General features: G+C 41.0%; 1 long non-coding RNA gene across 2 annotated transcripts; it reads right to left on the bottom strand.

Annotated features, from left to right (window-relative positions):
- Positions 1-794: 794 nt before the first annotated feature.
- On the bottom strand, positions 795-24,178 carry LOC105064736 (uncharacterized). 2 transcript variants are annotated; one of them, XR_012503193.1, is made up of 4 exons: positions 23,775-24,178; positions 8,188-8,270; positions 1,899-2,566; positions 795-1,497 (listed from the first exon to the last, which is right to left on the bottom strand). It is a non-coding gene; the product is annotated as an uncharacterized LOC105064736 (long non-coding RNA). The 2 variants fall into 2 exon arrangements; XR_012503192.1 differs by having other exon boundaries at positions 795-2,566; positions 23,775-24,169.
- Between the last annotated feature and the right edge of the window lie 581 nt (positions 24,179-24,759).

Below are 24,759 nucleotides of genomic sequence, written 5' to 3'. Positions count from 1 at the left end.
AACATTTGTGGATAACAGGATTATGCACAAAATCTTTGAAATGATAACAAAATTGAATGAAATAACAGTTTAAATATGGGGCTAAAATAGAGCATGTAGGAAGAATTCTAAAGAAATACAGGATATTTTAGCACCATTTATGTTCAAGTTTTATAGTAATTTTTCATAATAATCTGTAGCAGAATTCAATGAAAATATTAATCATATTGCTGTATGTAAGGACTGTTGTCAGGCTTTCCAAGAGATTCCAAACAGGCCTTTAGACACGTTAAATTTCAGCATTATATCATGGCAATGATGATCTTACTTTAGGGAAATCTAAGTATGCCTATAAAACAGTTGTAAATGTTAATATTATCATTTGATCACTTTAGAGAATAAATGATGAAATACATGAATTGTCAAAACCTGTACTATAAACACCATTTTGGCTTACAGCCTTTAACTCTGAAAGAAATCAAACTTTCCTAGAAGTCACCATAATTAAAGAGAATGAAAGTAACACTGATGATCAATTTTATCAATATGAACATTGATACATTTTCTTCCGCAAAGTGAGTCTAGAGAGATGACCAGATTGTGGAAAGAACTTGTCATCTCAAAAAGTTAGATGTGATGCCACAGGTAAGAAGTGGCTCGGAGGTCCTCAGAACCATATTTTCTCTTAGCAAACTTGCACAGAGCTCCTATCTGCAATTATGTCATCGTTCGTGGCGTACCTACTTACTACAGGAGCCCACCTGAACACGTGTGGGGGCCAATGCTCAAGTTTAGAGAATATGGCCTCTGGGCCCAGTATTTCAAAATGTGTGGATTTATTTTTTAAAGTGTATTAGATACACTAACTGTAGGTAAAGGACACACAGCCTATGCCAGGTGACACAGTGGTGGCTTGCACAGCACGGCGTATTTAACCCTATAAATAACATCTTTGAGAGGGCTTTACAGATGAGGAAACAGGCTGAGGACGGCACCTGGCACCTCCGCTGCCTGAGGTCACACAGCTAAGTGACGGAGTCAGGTCTGCTGAGCTGCAGAGCCCGTGCTGCGCCCACCCTTATCCTGCCCCCTCCTCCCGTCTTGGGAATGTACGGGGTAGCTAAGGTTTTTATTTAAGGGCTGTGTTTAATTTACAGAGACACAGTGATTTGGGTCTGGAGGCCAAGACAGAAACGCGGGAAATGATGGTGCACTAGCAGCCAGGAATCCAAGACTCCTGGTCTTGGTTGTGCAGACTGTCCAGTGACCCCAGGACCCCCGGCCGAAACCGGGTCACGTGGTCAGAGTTTCCTAAGGTGGGACACGAGGCCCCTGCATCAGAACCTCTGGCACATTGCTTCCAACAGCAGATTCGTGGGCCCCAGCCCAGTCCCACCCAGTGAACAGACATCTGGGGTTGGTTCCAGTAAGCTTGCCAGGCGCCTGGCTGCCTTTCAGGTTAAGCTTCAGAAGTCCGTCCTGGACTAGAGCATTGCTTAGGTAGATCCTCTTGAACTCCTGAAAAATGAGGCTAGCTATATTTAATCTCCTTAGCTGAGTGACACAATTGTGTTTATTAAAACAGAGCCTTTCCTAGAGGTAAAACGAAGTACTTTCTAGGCAGCTTCCAGCAGCCAGTGAGCCTCTGACAGCACAAGGCACTACCCAGACTCAGAACCTGCTTCAGCTGCAGCACAGAACTGAATTTCCTGCATCACGGGGCTCCTTTCAGCAGCACACAAGTTTGGTACTTCCTCCCATCTGAAAACACCTCCCCTTCCCACCCTTCCTCTCCCTTCAGTGACTGTCCCTGTTCGCCTGTCCCCTGCCCAGTGAAACTCCTCCAGACAAGAGCATGCTGAGCTCAGTGCCCCCTCTCTCTCTGGACCTTGCCCCGCAGGCACCTGGAGGGCAGTTACCTTGTACTTCCCAGAGCTCTGGGTCCAGGCGCAGCATCTGAACCAGGAGAACTGGACCCAGGAGCCTCTGGAACTAATTCAGACAGTGATGCCCTGGACCTCGAGCCACTGTCAAAAGGGGAAAAGCCTGGGGCAGACAGGTCAGCGAACTTTGCAAGGGGAGGCAGCTGAGTTACTGTGAGCAGCAGGTGAGCGGTGGTGGGCTGTCTCCACGACCACTCCCAGCCCACACGCCCTTGGGCATTTTGCTGCTTGTCTGTTTCCCTCCTCTTGAGTCTGAACTCGCCCAGCGACCTGCTCTTACTGGCCTTGGCAGGCCTTGAAGTCTCCATTTTCACCCTCCGAGAAACCAGGCACTGTGTAAAGCTCTAGGCTACGGTGAAAGGCCACGGGAGAGAGAGAGGCTGACCCCATGCAGAGGAGACCCAAGGTCTCCCACCCCCACCAACCAACACCAAGCCCCATCGTGCAAGGCCATCTGGGATCCTCTGGTCAGCACCGCTGGAACAGAGACTACTGTCTCCACTAAGATCTGCCCAAATCCCTGAGACACGGAGTCAGAGCAGTAAAACAGCTGTCTGCAGCCTCGGGTTTGAGGATGGTCTGTCATGCGTCAACAGCTAACTGGTGTACAGCACGGGGAACTCTAGTCAATACCCTGTAGTAACCTATAATGAAAAAGGATATGAAAAGGAATGTATGTATATGTATGTATGACTGAAACATGATGCTGTGCACCAGAAACTGACACTGCCTGTAAACTGACTAGACTTCAATAAAAATTAAATTAAATTAAAAAATAGCTAACTGAAATAGGTGGGGAAATGTGTTATTTTCAACAACCTCTAGTTAAAATTCAGGACCCCCTGTAATTGTAAATCCAGGCAACACACCACAGCAGTATCTGCCGTACTTTGTCACCAACAGAAATCAGACACTTCTGTATCGCTTTACAGTCCTTGCAGAGATCTTAAAAAATATATTTATTTTCATCACTACCTCAAATTCTAGTAGCTATTAGATCTGTTGGTAGATCTTATTATCTAATGTTACTTAGTACAAAAATATATATATAACCATATCATAATTTTAAAATATTTTTATTACTTCAACATGACCAAATATTCCTCGGTAACACAATGTATTTTTTCCCGCTTTTAAAAATATTATTTTGTGCCTCCCAAAAGGACACGTAGCACAAAAAAAGTCCTGATCTAGTGCATATTCCACAGAGAAGAAGAATCTGACGTGGACCCTGAAACACACAAGCAGGGGTCTGAAGACAATGTGGTGGTACTTCTGCCCTCCCATGAGCACAGAACGAGATCCTACGTGTCAATACACGAAAAAAGGAAGCACAGCCATGGCAGCACTGTGACCACAAAACACTTACACAGCTGTGACGTGGGACATAACACGTCACAGTTTAAACAAAGGTGCTTTTAATGAAGTAAATTACAAAGGTCACTGTCAGGTCACCTCATTTAACTCTCCATTCCGACAGCACACAATCAGATCTTGTGTTTACTGACAACTGACTATTACAAATGTGAAGACTACACTTGTACATGGTGGAACTAAATCCCAAAGTATGCTGTTAGGTGTTGGAAAAATAATTCCAGACAATTTAGAACATTAATTCATGTACCTCCATCTATCTAAATGTATACCAACAAATGAGTTTTGCATCTGACTATTCCTAGAGTCTCTCGTTTATGAAATAGGTTTTGGTTAATGGAACAGTGAAATTTGAAATTGTAGTGAAATGAAATTATGAAGTCTATGACATAGTATTAGCTTTCCTTAAAGGAGTAACATGGAGAGGGGGTGGAAATAGAAACAGGAAAATCTACCTTTCAAATATTATGTGATTTAAATTAAAAAAAATAGACACAAATTTTAAAACCAGCACATTTATAATAAATGAGAAAACAACAATTTAAAACAAATACCATGGTTTTCACTTCTGTACTAAACCCACACTCTTAACAGTGACAATGAACAATGCCAGGAGAGACCTTTATTCCCATTTAGCTTGGCTGCAGGCAGATGAAAGGAGTGAGCAGTGGTGCTCAGAGGCTGCAAAGCAGGCGCTGCGCCCTTTACAGATCAAAGGAAAACATCGAAGCTCTGTCTCCTCTGGAACACTGCTGGCAGGTTGCTCAGAAAACAAAAGAGCCCAGCAAATAAGGAAACTGGCTGAGGGCGTGCCCGTCAACAACAACACATCTCCAGAGGTAAACTAGTAATTCACAGGGACACCACAGATCCTAGGTTTCTATCAACACGTTGCAGCCAAACCTGAAATCCTGAATCCTGTCTGAAGAGAAAAAAAACTGGAGGTGGGAGGAAGAGAGCCCAAGACTTCTTCTCTTGTAAGCGTTAAACTTGTTCAAGTTCCCGCCTCCTTCCGCCCCCCAGTTACTGAGGCAGCCCACAAAAGTAACGTCCTGACCACGGCCCTGGCAGAAATGGAAGACTCTCAGCAGGTCCTGTAATCAAGATTCAATCTGCCCAACAAAGCTGTCAAATAAAGTTTAGGATGCCCAAGTAAATCTGGATCCCACATAAACCACCATTTTTCAGTACAGATATGTACCACGCATTCCCCACACTTATAGTAAAAGATGACTTACTGCTTATCCGAAGTCCAAATTTCACTGTGCATCTTGTATTTCTATTTGCTGAATCTGACAACACTTACTCAAAGAGAAAGGGTCCTCAACAGATTCCAAACTCCCCTAGTGAGCATCCTGCTGATTGGGGCTCATGTGTAGGTACTGGAGGCTGGGAAAGACTGGCCCACTGGGGAGTTTCTGGCACACCCTCGTCCTAGCTGCACTGTTTGCTACAGGCACTGGCAGTCTTTTCTGCAAGCTTGCATAACGACTGTCCACCACGGGAGGAGAGAGACTCACTCTCATTGAACGTACGTCTCTGTCATGTCTAAAGAACTAACCTGGGGAACTTGTTTTCCAAACAGAAAAAAGCAGCCCAGCAGAGGAGCAGCTTTTTGGACACTGCTTCTGAATGACACGATTTCTCCTCTGCCCTGATTCACGGGCAGCGTCCCAAAACGGAGTCTCTCTCTTCATTTTGATGGAGCTACGCCCTGTCTGTATCCTCTCAGCACACGTATGATACTGATTTTTTTTTCAATTCTTCTAACACTTTATGCCATCCCAGGGGATATTTTATACTGACCCATTAATGCTCATTCAAGAACCTCCAAACACTTTGCAACAGTCCCACGACACACACAGGTAAGTAACTGGGGCTTCCCTTTTTCAAGCCCTCCCGTATGGTGGCCATGGTCTGGAACAGTGTGTCCCCTCTGATGCCAGGGACTCAAGTTAAATTCCACTCACTGGTGTCAAAGAAAAGATTTTAAGATTTCTTGCTCACCAGAAAAGAGAAATCATGTAATTATTTCAAAAGAGGACATTTTAAATAAAAGCTGAGGGTGAAAAACTGACCACACAACTCTATTTACAGTATACGCTTTAGTTTAGGTTGAAAGGAAAACACTGGAACTCTAGGAACAAGGCAGAGAGAACTTCAAGGTTCATCGCCTTCACCGAACCTCTCAACTCGCCAAAAAGACATGAGACGGAAATAGAAGCGCCTGCGAGAAACACTGATGATGGGTTCACAGCCATCAATTTTGGATAAACCTGAACATTACTACTGTAAATTAGGAGTGTCACAAATATTGATTATAGGTAATATTAGCTCAGGAGATGGCCACAGTTACCTTAGGTTATATGAGTTCAGATTAAAACCAAAGAGTGATGTGAAATTATCAACACCCATGTTTAGGGGGGCCTTCCGAGGTGTGTGGTCCACTCCCTGATCCTCTTCTCACCATGTTACACCAACTAAGAAAAAGATTCACCCCATTTTTAGAGACCTGCACTGAAGCGGAGTCCATTCCCAGACAGGAGTTGAGCTCAACTCCAGTTTTTCAAGCTATACTCATAACCTGCTTGGTCATCTGTACCTGTCATTGTCATCTCAAAGGGTCAGAATAAGGAACGACTGTGGCAAAATACAGAAACGCTGAAAGTAAAAATGTTTATTCTCTGGGTGAAAGCCTTAACAATTCTTTAAGGTCACTGTTAAAACCTAGGTTACACTCTTGCAAATGTTATGCTATCTAAACTGGAGTCTCATGTGATCAAGCTGAGCTGGACTGGTTGGGGAAAAATACACAGAGAAGAATGTATGCCATGAGCCAGGCCCAGAAGACCACCGTCTGCCCCACAGTTCTGTCCTGGAGCAGCAGGGAGTCACCCCAGCCCCCTGAGATGCTGGGGAGTTGCGAGAGGGAGCTCAAACATTCCCCTCAGTCTACCCTGATGTCCTGCTTAGAATGCACAGGACAGCAAGCCAAGATTCATGAGATGTATGTGCCACACCGTGTAACCACCTCGTTAGACCACGTGTAAGGCGCTGCCAGCCGCGGGGTGTTAACACGTGCTTCTGAAGACACGCGGGTCCTAGCTCCACTGTAAACACGCCAGCTTCTGACTTTTCCCCTCATTTACAGTGGGAATATCACCATCTTGCCTTTACCTATTTCACACGTATCAGTGGTGAAAATTTATGACCTGACAACTTGTTGTTGCTTTTCCTTCATGAAAACAGCATCTAAACACTGAAAAATGTTTACTGCGGTAAAACATCTTGCCATTATGACTTTCCAAGGAAAATTTGAAAAATACAAAAGAAGACTCCAATGAATTTCTTAAAAGGGAAGACGTGTCTATGACGCATTAGGAGGAGATCTGAGCTAGTTTGACAACAAGTGCGCATGGTATGATCTGTTCTTTCTGATTTAGAGACCCTGAGATACTGGCGTAGTCTTTACTAGTTGAGGCCTTGCTCTAATTAATACCAACACAAGCACTGACAACCACAAAGCACAGGGTGAGTCCTTCAGTCCAGACGAGGGTTCTCCATGTCAGAACCAATGCCCCCTTTATAACCTGCGATGGAATTACCCACCCATATAGGATTCCAAAGTCAACAAAGTGCCCATTTCACTGAGATAAAAGAAATCTATAATAAGAGAATATTTATTCCCACATGTGAATGCTCAGGCATGACTACACTAGAAGAGGAAATGTTTACTCCAAAGGGAAGAACCCAGACGCTAAGTCTGTGCCCATCAGCACTTCAGGGCAAACCCTGGGTCTGTCAGGACTGACCCAAGTCTGGATTTTCCGACTCAGAGTAACCAAGACGGAAAACATCATCACATCCAGAGACCACTAAGGACAGTGTGACCACAGGCCACGTGGCAGGTGCTGGGGCATGCTCCGCAGGGGACGCTCCTGCACTGGAAGATCTGGGAGGTTGCGGTCCAGGCAGATAAGGGACCACCAGGCCAAGCTAAGAAATTTCTACTTCCACCATCTCTCTCTACACAGGGACTGCTCCCTCCACCCTTCATGAACTCATGGCAGATTCGGAGCTGGCCCCGGGCCACTGTCATTACAGCTGGCCTCTAGGAATGTGCCAATCCTAAAGTCACAGGAGAGTGGACCAGAACACATACTTTGTTACTAATTCTGACCGTCATCTTAGAGGTTAGTAAATTTCATCTTGTTTAGGGTCGTAAAAACTGTTAAAAGCAACGTTAGAGGCCTCGATTTCTAGGCCAGAACTGTGTTCACTGTAATATATATACAGAATAATAAGCTTACTACTAAAAAATTCTTATGAGAAACTGAAACCTGAAAAAAACAAACAGCAAAAATCTAAAAGATAGACTCTGCCTGAAATTCTCCACCACGCTTTTCAGAGCTTCGTGCAGTTTCTCTGAAAACAAGCAGTTAGAAATACCAGTAGCTGTGCAGTACGAGTATGATTCTTTCCATGACAAGGGCTTTTTCCCGTTGCCGCCTGCCACTCTACTACGGATGTTCTGTATTTTGCTTAATCAACCGCTTCTTATTGGTTACCTAGGCCATTTCTCTTCTCTAGTACTCACTTAAAGGATAAATTGTTAATGAATCAATGAGAAATGTTTACATCCAACAGAAAAAACTGTCACAAAACAAAAACACAAAGAAGGACAAAGAAAGCAATGCCACCTGTAAGGTTACGACTCAAGAGTTTTAAAAACAAGGAAGAAATTCCACTAATAGAAGCGTCTTTTTAAAGAACACACCAAATTCTACATTGTGACTATCCCAAGAGCCAAACATTGCTTCTCCCCCCTCCTCATTTATTCAACTATTAAATATTATCCTAAGTAACCATACAATTCATAAGGGAAAATTACCTGCATTTAAAATACACAGTCCCTTCGTGGCTTCCATCATGCTTTCCTCTCAGGATTGTCCCATTCCACTCCTAATCAGTGTCCTGGCAGAACAAGAAAAACCAAATGAGCAATAAATTATGGCACAGGAGACGCTCCACTTTCCTACAAGCAAATCCAGTTGGCATGGAAACTATATCACACCAACACCAGTGGGGGCGGGGAAGAAATGTCTCTGAAAAACAAGTTAACTTGAGACCCAGGACTTCAGTCAGCAAATGCAACAGCATGTCTGGTTCCAAAAGCCAACCAATAACACAACTGCAGGGAACAGCAGCAGCTAAAATGTACTGAGCACTTCCTGAATGCCAGGAACTTTTCTTTGCAGAATTTCATGTTATCCTTAAAACAGACATTAATTTCATCTCTATGAGGGAGGCATTCTTGTTATCCTCTTTTTAACAGCTCCTGGACACACACACACTTTTTTGAGTCCTAGTCTAGCAATTTGCTATTCATAAGATAAAGTTCTGTATGCAATTAGTATTCTTATTCAATACAGATAAAAGAACAGCCAGAGTCACACATCTTCAAAGCCAGGTCATTCTAACTCCAGAAGCCAGGACTCACACATCATACCACGCCATCTGTAACTCGTGTCTTACATCTGCAAACCACCTTCCAGTCCTCAGAGCATTTTCTTTACCTTCTCTCCTCTCTTCCGCCCACATTTACTAAGTACCCACTGTGTATCTAGCACTGTGCTGGGTACAAGAGTAAGACAAAGACATTCACTTGTGATCTACCCTCCTGCTGAGAACTAGAAAATCTAGATAAACTATTTTAAAAACTCATTTTACACCAATTAGGATGACTGATGTCAAAAAACAAAACAACACAAAAGAATAAGTAGCATTGGCAAGTATGTGGCGAAACTAGAGCTCTCGGGCACTGCTGGTGGGAATGTTAGATGGTGCAGCCGCTATGCAAAACAGTACGGTGGGGCCTCAAAAAGCTAAACATAGAGTTACCATATGATTTACAAATTTTATTTCTGAGCATATACACCAAAGAACTGACAGCAAGGACTCAAACAGATGTTAGTATACTCCGGTTTGTAGCAGCATTATTATTCATTATAGCCAAAAAGATGAATGGATGAACAAAGTGCCCACTGATGGATCAATGGATAAACAAAATGTGGTATATCTCCATACAATGGACTATTATTCAGTCTTAAAAAGGAATGAAATTCTGACACCTGCTACAACATGGATGAACCTTGAAGATATTACCCTAAGGGAAATAAGCCAGACACACGGGAACAAACAATACATGAGTCCACTCACAGGAAATACTTACAGTACTCAAATCCATAGAGACAGAAAGTGGAAGGGTGTTGCCAGGAGCTGAAGGAAGGGGAGGCTGGGGAATGATCATTTAATGAGTATCGAGTTTCAGTTTTGCAAAAAGAAGAGAGTTCTAGAGATGGATGGTGGTGACAGCTGCATAACAATGTTACTGTACTTAATATCACTGAATTACACACTTAAAAGTGATTAAATCGCAAGTTATGTATAACTTAACACAATTTAAAAATATGTATACATACAATATATTTCTCTGAAAGAACCAGAGCGCTACCAAGGCAATGAAGAATTACATGGCCAATATCTGAGTGCAGACATGGAGCTCAGAGTTGGGAACAAAGCATTTAGAGCAACTTTTTCTCCATGAGGCATCTGCTGATTCTGGTAGAAAAGGTTAAGAAATTTAAAAGCTTAATAGAGCTTTGGACAAATCTGAGGGGCTACAGGATCAATATTAAACAGCACAGCCTCCCCAGGAAGGGGAAGGTTGCAGGCAACTCGGTTTTGTACAGGGGCTTGACACATCTTCATCCTATGAGTAATAAGGAACCAACTCTAAACAGACTAGACCTTGCAGGGACCAAAGGCCTACTTCAAATAATCTCATTCCCAGATTTGTTTACAGTGATCTGGAATTCCCCCTGCCAGAGTTACCGCTGTCCTCTCAGGAGGAAGATATGACCATTGCAAAGCTCAGCTATAATTCTTCATAATCAATACCTGGCACTCAAGCACACACAACCAAGCATAGAAAAAGACAAGACTGTGTGACTGAAAACCAAGAACAACAGCCAACAAAAACAGATTCACCAGACATCTGCATGACGGAGTTTTAACTATGTTTAATATTTTTAGGAAACTAAAAGATGACTGTGAGAATTGCAGCAGGAAATTTTTAAACTTTTTTAAAAATCCTAAATGGGAATTCTGAACTGAAAAATTCAGTAATTCAGATTATAATTCAATGGATAGAGTTTTATCATAGATTATACACAATTTAAAAGTTAGACCAGAAAAAAATATGTACAGAACAAAGCACAGTAACAAGTGATGAAAAACAGACTAGCACATAAGAGACATAAGTATATATAACTGCAGCCCCCCAAAAAAGAGCAGGAGAGACTGTGGAAGGAGAAATCTTTGAAGTAATAGTGACGGAGATTATTACAAAACTAACGAATGCCATTGAACCACAAATTTAAGAAGCTCTAAGAACAAACAGTACAAATGCAAAAAAAAGAAAAAAAAAAAAGAAAGAAAAAGACAAAAGAAAAGCAACAACCAAAAACCCACAGCAGTTGCCACATAACAAAGGGAAAAAGCCCTGGGGATGAGGGAGAGGGAACAGATTACCCTCAAAGGAGAATCTGATATAGCAGACTTCTCCACAGAAATAGCAAAAGCCAGAAGATAAATAAATGATATATTCAAATATTGAAGAAAAAAAAAAAACACACTGGTAATCTGGAACACTATAATTGGTGAAGATATCCTTCAAAAAAGTGAAGGCAAGCAAAGGGCCCTGAGTAGCCAAACCAGTCTTGAAAAAGAACATGGTCAGAGGGCTCACACTTTCTAATTTCAAAACTTGCTACAAGGCTACTGTAATAAAAAAAAGTGTGGTGCTGGCCGAAGGATTAGACCAAAGGAACAGAGCTGAGAGTCCAGAAATAAATCCACACATAGTCAGCTGATTTTTGACAAGAGTGCCAAGTCCACTCAAAGGGGAAGTGACAGTCTCTTCAACTAATGGTGCAGACATGACTAGATATCTACATACAAAAGAATGAATTTGGACATCTACCTCACATCACAGATAAAAAAATAACATAAGTCTACAACCTAAATATGAGAGCTAAAACCTTAAAACTCTTAGAAGACAACTTAGAGGTCAATTCTCATGACCATGGGTTTGGCAATGGATTCTCAGATATGGCACCAAAAGCACAAGTAACAAAAGGAGAAACAGATATATTGGACTTCATAAAATTTAGACACTTTTGTACATGAAAATGAGAAAAGACAACTTATGGAATGGGACAAAATATCTGCAAATCACAAATCTCATAAGGACTTACAAACTCTTAAAACTCAACACAAAAAGATGAGAGGTGTTGAGCCAAGATGGCAGAGTGGAGAGACTCACAGCTCGCCCTCTCCCACAAATACACCAAAGATGACATCTACATACCCACTAAATCAGAACTCCTACTGAACTCTGGCAGAGTGTCTCTTGCTTCAAAATACAGGATTCTCACAAAATCCAGTAAGAAAAAAAGAAAAAAGAAAAAATTGGTGCAGGACTGGTCCTGCAGTGAGGGAGCAGCATAGGAAGAAAGGCATCCTCACGCTGGGCCACCCCATCTCTAGCTGGGAGGTCAGCGGGGACAGAAGTGGAGCTTCCATGTCTTGAACGAGAAAGTGGCAGCTGCTTGACAAAACTAAAGGAAACTGACACAGAGGGTCCATGGATCCCTGGTCCTAGATGTGAGCCGAGAAGGGCTGCGGGAGATCAGTGAGGAGCCTGGGGCCAATGGCATGGAGGCAGCCTCGGGACTGGAGGGCAATGTGAGCTCTGGCTGGGGGTGTGTGCAGAACAGAACAGCATGGGACCCCCATAAAAAAGCACCACTGCTGGTATGAATGGTGGGGAGGGCCACAACACAGCCGAGCCATAGCCTGTCTCCACTCGGCTCCACTGCCGGTGTGTTCTCACGAGAAGAGAGGTGGGGCTCGGTCATAGCCATCCCTGCTGCATGGAGGTGGGGCTGAAAGCTGAATCCCACCCAGCAGCCCTGCAACTTCACAGGATCTGTTTACACCCCCAGGCAGAGGGGGCAGATATGCTGTCTCTGGGCCCTTTGTGGACCTGAGCCTCTGGGAGGGACGGGCAGTGAGCAGAGTTCTGACTCGGGGCGAGTACAGGTATTTACAATAGGCCAGCCTTCTATACCACATGTGGAGGCGGGGCTTGGGTCTGCGCTGACCCTGCGGTTCACCACGGATTCTGGTGTGTGACTGGACGCTCACTACAGTGGGTCTTAGCTCTTGATGTTGGTGGATCTGCACTGGTGGTTCCGGGGCTCAGAACCTGGGGGACATCACAGCAGGTGGCTGACAGCCCCACAGCTACGGCAGGGACAAGGGCAGCATCAACAAAGAGTGCTTTATAAGCCCACTAAGTGACAGCACCACAGGGGGCACTTCCCTGTAGACACCTCCTGCCTGCTCTTCCCAGCTGAAGCACTCCAGACCTGCCTATCCCACACCACAGCTCAGAAATGGGTCTAGAAGCCTCTATTCCTGCAACAAGGGAGCAGACCAGGCCCTGGCAAGGCTGTGACAACTACAGAACAAAAAAGGAGGCCATGCTCAACAGCACTCAGGGCAGCCTCTGATCACAACACCAACCACACCCCCAATCAAAGGGATAACAGTCAACACTCAAGGAAGAAAGATGTGGCAACTGTCCACACTAAGAACAGCCATTGCAACAAAACTATTAGATGTACACTGTCCACACAGGAACACTCCCACCTTAAATAAAAACAAACAAAAAATAAAACAGCCCTTCAAGACCACAGTAAATAACTGACACTCCTAAATCCACAGAGCCAGAGAAATATAAGCAAAATGAAGCAAAGAAACCACTCCCAATTAAAAGAAAAAGAGAAATCCCCTGAAAGAATAAACAATGATAGAGCTCAACAGTCTACTAGATCATGACTTCAAAAAGGGAATGATCAATGCACTGAAGGAAATAAGAGAATATGAATAGAGACAGAGAATACTTTAAAAAGGAAATTGAAACTATAAATAGTCAATTAAAAACAGAAAACTCAATTGCTGAATTGAGAGCCAAGCTAAAGGCAGACAAAAGCAGACTAGATAATGCAGAGGAACATATAAGTGACTTAGAAGACAGGATAACAGAAGTCACCCAATCAGAATAGCAGACAGAAAAGCAAGTAAAAACCAATGAAAACAATATAAGGGACCTATGGGATAATACAAAGTGTGCCAACAAAAGTATAATAGGGATACCAGACAGAGAAGAAAGAGAAAAGGGTATTGAAAAGGTTTTTGAAGAAATCATGACTGAAAATTTTCCAAGCCTAAGAAGGAAACTGATATCCAAGTACAGGAGGCACAGAGGGTCCCAAACAAGAAGAACCCAAACAGACCTATACCAAGACATATTATAATTAAGATGGTCAAAGTTAGAGAAAGGATTCTAAAGGCAGCAAGAGAAAAACAAAGACTTAGTTACAAAGGAACCCCCATTAGACTTTCAGCTGATTTCTCTACACAAACACGGCTGGCCAGAAGGGCGTGGCAAGATATATTCAAAGTCCTGAATGAGAAAAAGCTGCAACCTAGGATACTCTATCCAGCAAGACTATTCTTTAGAGTATAAGGAGAGATACTTTCATAGACAAGCAAAAACAAAGAATTCAGCAATACTAAACCTATCCTAAAAGGAATATTGAAAGGTCTAAACAGAAAAGAAGCAGGAAGCAATAGAAATGAGAAAACCATAACTGGAAATGCAATGACTACTATGAGTTGCAAGAGAATAAACATGAAGATGTAAATAAAGAAAGAAACAAAAATAAAGAATATCAAAATCATAGAAGGTGGGAGAGGGGAGCAAGAAAATATACTTTTTCTTTTCTTTTTTTTCCCTCTTCATTCTTTTTAGGATGTGTTTCAGCCTACATAACAGTCTAAACTAAATAGATATAGTAAGGGGTTAATATATTTGAAAAACAGGGTAACCACAAATCAAAAGCATACAATAGTCACAAAATACAAAAAGAAACCAAGCTAATACAAAAGAAAATGATCAAACCACGAAAAGAAAAACAAAAAGGAAAAGAAAGGAACAAATAAGTAATACCAAATCAACTGGAAAACTAGGTTCAAAATGGCAATAAACACATCAATAATTACTATAAATGTAAATGGACTAAATGCTCCAACCAAAAGACACAGAGTGGCAGATTGGATAATAAAACAAAAGCCTACAATATGCTGCCTACCAGAGACTGACTTTAGAGTGAAGGACACATAGACTGAAAGTGATAGGATGGAGAAAGATGTTTCAGGCAAATGGAAATGACAAGAAAGTGGGAGTAGCAATACTCATATCAGACAAAATAGACTTTAAAATGAGGCCATAAAGAAAGATAAAGAAGGACATTATATATGATCAAAGGAGCAATACAAGATGAAGATATTATACTCATTAACATATGTACCCAATATAGGAGCACCTGAGTATTTAAAGCAAATACTAACAGACATAAAGGGAGAGATTGATGGGAATACAATAATAGTAGGAGACTTTTTAGCACACCATTAACATCATTGGACAGGTCTTCCAGACAGAAAATCAGTAAGGCAACAGAGATACTAAATGACACAATAGAACAGTTGGACTTCGCTGATATTTTTAGGACTTTACATCCCCCCAAAACAGAATATACATTCTCTTCAAGTTCTCATGAAACATTCTCTAGGACAGACCACATACTCAGGCACAAAAGAAGCTTCAAAAAATTTAAGAGGAATGAAATTATTTCAAGCATCTTCTCTGACCACAATGGCATGAAATTATACATCAGCCACAGTAAAACAAATTAGAAAAAAATGGCAGCATGGAGACTAAACAACATGCTCCTAAAAAACCAATGGGTCATCAATGAAATCAAAGAAATTTAAAAATACCTTGAGACAAACGACAATGAAAATACAACCACACAAAATCTATGGGATGCAGCAAAAGCAGTCCTGAGAGGGAAGTTCATAGTGATACAGGCCTTCCTCAAAAAAGAGCAATCTCAAATATAAACAACCACCTAAAAGAATTTTGAAAAGAATAACAAGCAAAACCTAAAGTCAGCAGAAAGAAAGAAATAATAAAGATCAGGGAGGCAACAAATAAAATAGAGATTAAAAAAAAATAGAAAAAAATCAATCAAACCAAGAGCTGGTTTTCTGAAAGAGTAAACAAAATTGACAAACCTCTAGCCAGGCTCACCAAGAAAATAGAGGACACAAATAAACAAAGTAAGAAACGAAAATGGAGAGATTACAACCAACATCACAGAAATACAAAAATATCATAAGAGAATACTATAAACAATTACACGGCAATAAACTGGATGACTTAGAAGAAATTGGCATGTTTCTAGAAACATACAGTCCACCAAAACTGAATCAAGAAAAAATAGATCACTTGAACAGACCACTCACTGGAAGCGAAACAGAATCAGCAATAGAAAGCTTCCCTGAAAACAAAAGTCCAGGACCAGATGGCTTCACTGGGGAGTTCTATCAAACAGACAAAGAAGAGCTCATGCCAATTCTTCTCAAACTGCTTCAAAAGACGGAAGAGGATGGAATATTCCCAAACTCATTCTATGAAGCCACCATCACCCTGACACCAAAGCCAAAGATGCTACCAAAAAAGAAAGCTATAGGCCAATATCGCTGATGAACATAGATGCAAAAATCCTCAAACAAAATATTAGCAAACAGAATCCAGCAACACAGAAAAAAGATCATACACCATGATCAAGTTGGGTTCATCCCAGGGACACAAGGATGGTTCAACATATGCAAATCAATTAATGTAATACACCACATCAACAAAAGGAAAAAAATCACATGACCACCTCAATAGATGCCGAAAAATCATTTGATAAAATTCAACACCCATTTATGACAAAAACTCTAATCAAAGTGGGTATACAGGGAACATATCAACAAAATAAAAGCTATTTATGACAAACCTACAGCCACATAATACTCAACAGTGAAAAGCTGAAAACTTTCCCACTAAAATCTGGAACAAGACAAGGATGCCCACTCTCATCACTTCTATTTCAATAGACTATTGGAAGTCTTAACCATAACAATTAGACAAGACAAAGAAATAAAAGGGGTCCAGACTGGAAAAGAAGAGGTAAAATTATCATTATATGCAGATGACATGATACTATATACAGAAAACCCTGAAGGCTCCACACAAAAACTACTAGAGCTAATAAAAGAATTCAGCAAGGTAGCAGGATACAAGATTAACATATAGAAATCAATAGCATTTCTTTACACTAACAATGAAATATTAGAAAAGGAAAGTAAAGAAACAATCCCCAAACTTCAAGTTATAAGATGAATCAATTCTGGGAATGTAATGTATAGCATGATGATTATAGTTAACAACACTGTATTATATACTTGAAATTTGCTAAGGGAGTAAATCTCAAAAGTTCTCACCACACACCAAATTGTACCTATGTGTGGCAATGAATCTGTTAACTAACTTTATTGTGGTAATAATTTCATAATATATACATATGTCAAATCATCATGTTGTACACCACGTTATATGTCAATTATATCTCAATAAAGCTGAAAAAACACTTAAAAAAAAGAAACAATCCCTTTTAAAATTGCATCCAAAAAAATAAAATACTTAGGAATAAATCTGATCAAGGAAGTGAAAGACTTGTATGTGGAGAACTACAAAATATTGATTAAGGAAATTAAAGATGACTTAAAGAAATTGAAAGATATCCCATATTCTTGGATTGGAAGAATTAATACTGTTACAATGGCCATACTACTAAAAGCAATCTACAGATTTCATGTGATCCCTACCAAATTACCCAGGACATTTTTTGCAAAACTAGAATAATCTCAAATTTTATATGAAATCACAAAAGACCAAGAATTGCCAAAGCATTACTGAAGAAAAAGAATGAAGCTGGAGGAATAACCCTCCCTGACTTCAGACAACACTACAAAGCTACAGTAATCAAAACAGCATGGCATTGGTACAAAAACAAACATATGGATCAATGGAACAAAACAGAGAGCCCAGAAATAAACCCACAAACTTTTGGTCAATTAATCTTTGACAAAGAAGGCAAGAACATACAATGGAGTAGAGAGTCTCTTCAGCAAATGGTGTTGGGAAAACTGGACAGCTGCATGTAAATCAATGAAGTTGGAATACTCCCTCACACCATTCACAAAAATAAATTCAAAATGGCTTAAAAACATATGTAACACAAGATAGTATAAACCGCTTAAAGAAAACATAGGCAAAACATTATCTGACATAAATCTTAGCAATGTTCTTCTAGGGCAGTCTACCCAGGAAACAGAAATAAAAGCAAAAATAAACAAAGGGGACCCAATTAAACTTATAAGCTTTTGCACAGCAAAAAGAAACCATAAGCACAACAAAAAGACAACCTACTGAATGGGAGAAAATATTTGCAAAAGATCAGACTGACAAGGGCTTAATTTCCAGAATATGTAAACAGCTCATACAATTTAATAAGAAAAAAACCACAAATAACCCAACCCCAAAATGGGCAGAATACCTAAAGAAACAATTTTACAGTGAAGACATACAAATGGCCAATAGGCACATGAAAAAATGCTCAATATCATTATTATCATAGAAATGCAAATCAAAACTACCATGAGACATCACCTCACACCAGTCAGAACGGCCATCATTCAAAAATCCACAAACAATAAATGCTGGAGAGGGTGTGGAGAAAAGGGAACCCTCCTACAATGCTGGTGGGAATGTAAACTGGTGCAGCCATTATGCAAAACAGTATGTAGAGTCCTCAAAACACTAAAAATAGACTTACCATATGATCCAGCAATCCCACTTCTGGGTATATATCCAAAGGGAACTCTAATGTGAAAAGATACATGTACCTCAATGTTCATAGTAGCACTATATACAATAGCTGAGATAGAAGCAACCTAAATGTCCATCGATAGATGACTGGACAAAGAAGCTGTGGTATATTTACACAATGGAATACTACTCTGCCATTAAAAAGAACAAAATAATGCCACTTGCAGCAACATGGATGGACCTGGAGAATGTCATTCTAAGTGAAGTAAGCCAGAAAGAGAAAGAAAAATACCCACATGTGGAATCTAAAAAAAAGGCAAATGAACTTACAAAAGAGAAACAGACTCACAGACATAGAAAACAAACTTATGGTTACCAAGGCAGGAAGAGGAAGGGAAGGGATAAATTGGGAGTTTGAGATTTGCAGATATTAACTACCATATATAAACAACAAGTTTATACTGTACAGCACAGGGAACTATATTCAATATCTAATAGTAACTTGTGAAAAATATGAAAATGAATATATATATATGTTCATGTATGACTGAAGCATTATGGTGTACATGAGAAATTGACACAACATTGTAAACTGACCATACTTCAATAAAAATATCAACACAAAAAGACGACCCAACTGAAAAATGAACACAGGATTAACACAGACATTTCTCCAAAGATGTACAAATGGCGTAGTAAGCACTTGCAAAGATACTCAATATCACTAATCATCAGGGAAATACAAATCAAAACCACCATGAGGGGGAGGATATGGCTCAGTGGTAGAGCACGTGCTAAGCATGCACAAGGTCCAGGGATCAATCCCCAGTATCTCCATTAAAAAAAAAAAAAGATAAGAAAAAAGAAACCACAATGAGATACAACAACTTCACACTTAATAGGATGGCTATGATCAAAACAATGGACAGCAACAAGTGTTGGTGAGAGTGTGGAGAAAATGGAACCCTCATACATCACTGGTGGGAATGTAACATGGTGTTGCCCCTGTGGAAAACAGTTTGGCAGTCCCAAAACTCAAACAAAAAGCTAAACATAGAATTACGATATGATATGACTCAACAATTCTACATGTAGGTATACAAACAAAAGCACTGAAAAAGGGACCCAAACACATACTTGTATGCCAATGTTCAGTGAAGCATTATTCACAATAGCCAAAGGTAGAAATAACGCAAATGTCCATCAACTGATGAATAAACAAAGTGCAATATACATAGGATGGAACAGCATTCAGCTATAAAAAGGAATGGACCTCTGACCCAGGCCACATGGATGAACCTTGAAGACATGATGCTAAATGAAATACGGCATCCCAAAAGTACAAACGCTACTGGATTCTACCTATTTGAGGTATGTAGTCACTATTTAACCATACAATTAAAAATGGTTAAGGTGGTACACTTTACATTATGTATATTCTACCACAATTAAATATTTTTAAACGTTAAAATGTTTGGAGGGGAAGGAGAGATGAATAGGTGGGACACAGAGCTTTTTTAGGGCAGTGAACTTACTCTGTATGATACATGTCATTATAAATTTGCCCAAATCTGTAGGACACACAACACCAAGCGTGAACTCTAATGGATCCACTCATTCCTCAGTGGACACCAAGGTTGCTTCCACGTCTTGGCTACTGTAAATAATGCTACAATGAACATGGGGGTACTTTTTTTTTTATTTAGTGTTTTGTTTTCTCTGGATAAATACCCAGCAGTGGAACTGCTGGATCATCTGGTAGTTCTAGTTTTAATTTTTTGATTTACATACTTGTTCCCATGGTGGTTGCACCAATTTACACTCCCATCAACAGTGCACAGGGTTCCCTTTTCTCCACAACCTCACCAGCATTTGTTATCTCCTGTCTTTTTGATACTAGCCACTCTTAACGGGTATGAGGTGACATCTATCTCTTTGTGGTTTTAATTTGCATTTCCCTGATGATTAGTGATGTTGAGCATCTTTTCATGTACCTGTTGGCCATCTGTATGTCTTCTTTGAAAAAAATATCTGTTAAGCTCCTCTGCCCAATTTTTAATTGTTTGTTTTCTGCTGTTGAGTTGTATGAGTTCTTCATATATTGCAAAATATATGATTTGCAAATATTTCCTCCCACTCAGTAGGTTGCCTTTTCATTTTGTTGATGGTTTCCTTTCCTGTGCAGAAGCTTTTAGTTAAATGTAGTCTCGTTTGTTTATTTTTGTTTTTGTTGCTTTTGCTTTTGGTGTCATCTAATGTAAACTATGGACTTTGAGTGGTAATGATGTTATCAGTTGAGGTTCATCAGCTGCAACAAACGTACCACTCTGGTGGGGGACACTGTAATGGGGGAGGTTATGCACGTGTGGGGGCAGGAGGTACATGGGAAACCTCTGCACCTTCCATTCAATTGTGCTATGAACCTAAAACTATTCTAAAAAGTAAAGTCTATTTCAAAAAGGTTAAAATGATGTGTAATCTATAAAAATATTGAATCACTATAAAGTTGTACATTTGAAACTAATATGTGGTAAGTCAACTATACTTCAATAAAGAAAAAAAGAAAGGTTAAAATGATAATTTTTTTTGTTACATGTATTCTACAATTTTTAAATTTTAATGGAAAATTGGTTAAAATGGCAAATTTTATGTTTTATACATAACAATTTTATAGCTGGAAAAGAAAAAAAGAAGGCAGCACCTACTGTGTGTGCTTCTGTGCTAAACACTGGGTCTGCAACACAGCACACCTCTCAGGATGGAGCTCACTGCCTGCAGAGAGCACAGACGTTAAACACAATTCCACACACCCAAAAGAAGGCAACATAAAAGCAATTTCAACAAATAAATAATTGACAGGGGTGATCTTCAAGAAAGAAAATTATCCCAGATGGAAGCCTAAGGATACAGAGGAGAGTAAAGGGCAACAAAATGGTAAATATATAGTAAATCTAAGTTAATACTGGGGGGAGGTATATAGCTCAGTGGTGGAGTGCATGCTTAGCATGCATGCGGTCCTGGGTGCAATCCCCAGTACCTCCTCTGAGAATGAATAAATAAACCTAATCATCCCCGCTACCAAATAAAAAAAGAAAAGAAATTAATATTGACAATATAAAGTAATAGTATCAGCTTTTCAGGTTTAAAATACATAGATTAAAATATCTAGCATATGAATTAGGAAGCAGGTAAGTGGAATTAATGTTCAAGTGTTCTAAGATCTTTGCATGAGTACAGGAAGAGTTACTAATTTTTTATTGGACTTTTATAAGTCAAAGATGCATGTTTTAATCTCTAGGGTAACCACTAAGTAATAAAAAATGTATTAACTACCAAATTAATAGAGAAGAAAAATTTTAAACCAGTCAATCCAATGAAGAGAAAGAAAAGCATAAAGATAAATAAAAAGTATAAGATGGTAGACATAAACCCAAATTTTCAACAATTAAATAAAACAAAAATAGACTAAATGTCCTAATTAAAAGACAGTCTGTAAAAAAAAAAAAAAGACTTACTATATGATCCAGCAGTCCCACTCCTGGGCATATATCCAGAGGGAACTTAAATTTGAAAAGACACATACACCCCAATGTTCACAGCAGCACTATTTACAATAGCCAAGACATGGAAGCAACCTAAATGTCCATCCACAGATGAGTGGATAAAGAAACTGTGGTATATTTATACAATGGAATACTACCCAGCCATAAAAAATAAAATAATGCCATTTGCAGCAACATGGATGGACCTGGAGATTGTCATTCTAAGTTAAGCAAGTCACAAATATTAAGAAAAATACCACAGACATCATTTATATGTGGAATCTAAACAAACAAAAAACCACAAACTTACTTACGAAACAGAAGCAGACTCAAAGACATACAAAACAGACTCATGGTTACTGAGGGGAAATGGGGTGGGAAGGGATAAATTGAGAGTTCGAGATTGGCAAATACTAACTACTGTATATAAAATAAACAAGTTCATACTGTGTAGGACAGGGATCTATATTCAGTATCTTGTAGTAACATACGGTGAAAAAGAACATGAAAATGAATATATGTATGTTCATGTATGACTGAAGCACTGTGCTGTATGCTAGAAATTGACACATTGTCAAGTGAATATACTTCAATAAAAATACATTGTATATACACAAAAAAGTGGAAAAACTGTGGCTGGGATTTTGATGGGGATTGCCACTGAATCTGTAGATTGCTTTGGGCAGTACTGGCATTTTAACAATATTAACTTTCAAATCCATGAACATAGGATATCTATTTGTGTCTGATTTCTTTCAGCAGTGTTTTATAGTTTTCACTGTACAAGTCTTTTACCTCCTTGGTTAATTCCTAAGTATTTTGGTGTGGTATAAACATACAACAGAATATTATTCAGCCTTAAAAAGGAAGGAAATGCTGACGTGCTACAGCACAAATGAACCTTGAGGATATGATGCTAAGTGAGATAATCCAGTCCCAAAAAGACAAGTCCTGTGTGAGTCCACCAACATGAGGTCCTTAGAGGAGTCAGATTCACGGAGACAGAGTAGAACGGTGGCTGCCCGGGGCTGGGGGAGGGAAGAGTGGGACACTGCTGTTTAACGACTATGAAGTTTCAGTTTGGGCAGCTAAAAAGGGTTGTGGAGATGATGATGATGATGATGGCTGCACAACAATATGATTGTACCTAATGCCAATGAGCTGTACACTTAAAAATGTAAATTTTATGCTATGTGTATTTTACCACAATCAGAAATAAATAAAAATTTAAAAAGTGAAGTTACAGAGCAGGTTCTCACACAGTGGACCTCAGCTGGAAGTCAGTAACAAAACGTTCATTAGAAAATCCTATGTTTAGAAATTAAGCAACACCGCATCAAAACAGAAAGCACAGTGTAAATTAGAAAATATTTTGAACAGAATGATAATGAAAACACTACACATCAAAAGTTGACGAATGCAGCTAAAAGCTCCATTCTGAGAGAAATTCATAGACTTAAAAGTGTTATGATCGATGGAAGCAGCTCAGACAGGACGGCTAGGCAAGGCTGCGGGGAGCGGCGCAGGGAGAGACACGGGAGCAGGGCCAGGGAGGAGGAGGTCGGGGGAGCGGGGTGGGGGCGGGGAACGCCGGCCTGCGAGGGCGCGTGCCCGCCTCCGTGAGACCGCGCCACCCGACCCCGGACCCTCACAGCGCCCCGCGCAGCTGCAGCGGAGCGCGCTGCCCGGAGGCCGGCAGGCGGGCGCGCGGGCGGGGGGGTCCGCAGAGGTCCGCCCGCGTGCAGAAAGCGACTGAACATCACCCGCTTCCCCAGAGAACCTGCGGAGCAAGCACGGAGAAGCAGGGTCGACATTTTAAAGCCGAAAACTGAAGCCCAGAGAACACGGGTGACTTAACTGCAGGGAGAACTGCTTCCCCCTCCAGTCCCACAACACTCCCGACACCAAGCTAAGTGACGTGCAGTTTAACCCGATTCGGACACCCACTGCCGGGGGTCAGCGCAGACCCACGGGTGAAGGGCTCGGCCCCGCAGGGCGGCCCCACCGCCAGTCCCAGCGTGTTACCTGTGCTGCTCAGCGCCGGCCTGCAAACCCGGGACCCCCGTTCCGTCCTCAGGCTGGAGAACTCGCCGGGACGGCTCCCAGAACTCGGGGAAACCCGCTGACTGGTCTGTCATGAAGGGTGTAATAAAGGACGCAGAGGAACAGCGACATCACGAGCTAGGGAAGGCAAGAGTCTGTCTGCGGCGTCAGGGGCGTACCTCTCTCTGGGCGTGTGGGTGCGCTCACCAGTCTGGAGGGTCTCCAAACCCCACAGGTTAGGCTTTTCCACGGAGACGTCATCATGGAGGCACGACTGATTATTAACTCCACCTCCAACCCTCTGCCCGCCCCAGAGGACCGGAGTGGGGCTGCAAGTTCCAACCTCTTCACAAGGTGTGGTCTTTCTCGTGACCAGCCCCAGCCTGAGGCTCTCCGGGGTCCCCAGCCCCCCCAGGCACTATCAGCATTCAAAAAGACTTACCAGTCTGGCGATGCCAAGGGCCTTAGAAGCTCTTGGGTCGAAATGGGGTCAAAGATCTAATATTAGAACAAAAGAGGTGCCTAGCATGGCTACACTCTGGAAATTAAATGGGTTTTAGGAGCTCCGTGTCAGGACCCTAAGACAGAGCCCAATACATATTTGTTACCTTCATACTTGCCAAGACAACAGACAAAAAGAACCAGACGCGTGCTAGCACACACAAATGTATGTCCTAATATACTTTTTATCAAAGGCCTTTACATAAGAAATACAGATAATATTATTAATCATAAAAGCTACCGGAATGAGTTGAGGTGATGGACATTACCAAGAACCCACAAACAAGGCCACTCCTGCTCATTACAGAGAAGAAGTCACATCTCCAGCTGCCAGGTGGGAAGGGCACTGCCAGCACCCCGTGGTGATTAGCGGAGACCCTCGTGAGGACCACCTGCTTTCTGGCGAGCTGCTACCCAGGAGCCAGCCCATTAAAGACGGGCGAGTGTAGCAAGTACAGCAGTGCTC

Source organism: Camelus bactrianus, chromosome 29 (genome assembly GCF_048773025.1).
Source record: "Camelus bactrianus isolate YW-2024 breed Bactrian camel chromosome 29, ASM4877302v1, whole genome shotgun sequence".
Classification (NCBI taxonomy): domain Eukaryota; kingdom Metazoa; phylum Chordata; class Mammalia; order Artiodactyla; family Camelidae; genus Camelus; species Camelus bactrianus.
Note: the sequence above shows the minus strand (reverse complement) of the source record. Positions and strands in the feature narration are given on the sequence as shown.